Here is a 1,576-nt window from a genome sequence, read left to right as displayed (position 1 = left end):
GCCCAGGCGCCGCTCTTTGTCTGGCGGGCTCGCGGCGCGGCCGGGGAGGAGCGGCGGGCGGAGGGGGGGGAGGACGCGCGGCCCGGCCGCCGCGAGCCTCCCGCCGCCGAGCCCTCCCGCCGCCCGCTCGGCCGCGCGGCTCCGGCCTCACGATCCCCGCGGCGGCGGCGGCGGCGGCGACCCTCCCCCGGCGCGCTACGCCCGCCTCCTCCGCGCGCTTCCTCCTCCCCCTCCTCCCGCCGCTCCTCCCCGGCCGCGCCGCGACACCGCCCAGGGGCCGGCCCGGGCCCGCGCGCCGGGCGGGGGCCCGACACCCACCTGGGGGCGCGCAGGCAGCGCCGGGGCCCGCAGCGTGGCGGCCTTGGCCACCGCCCGGAGACCAGGAGCTCCCGCACGGCGGGCGCCAGGGGGGTGCGCGGGGCTAGCGCCAACGGGGAGGAGAGGTCCCCGCTCCCCAAACTGCGCGCTCGGGCCGTGGGGCAGCGATGGGGGTGAGCCAACGAGAGAGGAAATAAAGGCAGCAACTTCCAGCCTCAAGTGACTGCTGGGTGGCCTTTCCATCCTCTTTTTGTTTGATTTTCTTATCACGACGCTCTAGTTGTTTGACGACCGGCCCCCTCCCGGAAGCATTCCCACGGCACTCTCAGCGAAGCAGGCCTGTGGTCCATCAGAAAAGTGACTTACATAAAAATGTCACTTCCTTTCTGTAATTGCTTCTGGGCATTTTTATTTATTTGCCTTGTATCTATTTACTTTCCCAAACAGACGCTTTTGTACTCCATCATTCCGGTCGGAAGCACTTCTTAAGAGGAAGAGAGGAAACCCAGCCCAGCCGCCTGCCATGCCTGCTGTCCAGCTCAAGCGCGTGCACCAGGCAGAATCCTGGAAGGAGCTGCCATAATGTGGGCCCCCGAAGGAGTTACCACTCCTAGTGGAACTGGTCCAGTCACCTGGCCACACGTAGGCCCTTACCTGTAAACAAATGTGGAAGATTAAAACCCAAGACGAAGGGGAAAGACAAGTTTTCCTTTAACAGGCACATGCATCCAGATGTCTGTTCTCCAGTCTCCTTCCCATATGGCTTCCCAAAAGGAAATACTACTATTCAAATGATTCTGATTTCCTGACGGAATAGCCTGGATCCATGTTAATGAGATTCTTTCTTAGGCTCCTGGCTTCTCACTATTATTAAGGCAATAATAATTTACCCAAGGTGACAAGGCTATATGATCTGGATCATTCATCCCCTGCCTTGTTCCCAAAAGGAAGTACCCAAGTAGGGTAACCAGAACCAGTATAACTTCGAAGTCACAGGACAGTGTTTGACCATCTGCTTTTTCGACTGTGGAACCTTGTACAGGTGTTTCTTAACCAATCTAAAATCTAACAAATGGAGAGATCATATTTACCTAGCTCCTATGTCAGTCCCTGGCACCCTTCCTGGCTATAGGGAGCACTCAGTAGGTCACTAGTTGGAGGTAGGTACAGTGTACTGAGCAGCAATGAGTCCAAGATCAGGGAATCTGGATAGCCTCCTTCTCTTTGACCTTGGGAGAAAAGATACCTCAGTCCTCCT

This window comes from Mirounga leonina, unplaced genomic scaffold, assembly GCF_011800145.1.
Source record: "Mirounga leonina isolate KUSES-001 unplaced genomic scaffold, KU_Mleo_1.0 Mir_125, whole genome shotgun sequence".
Classification (NCBI taxonomy): domain Eukaryota; kingdom Metazoa; phylum Chordata; class Mammalia; order Carnivora; family Phocidae; genus Mirounga; species Mirounga leonina.
This window is presented reverse-complemented; position numbering follows the sequence as displayed.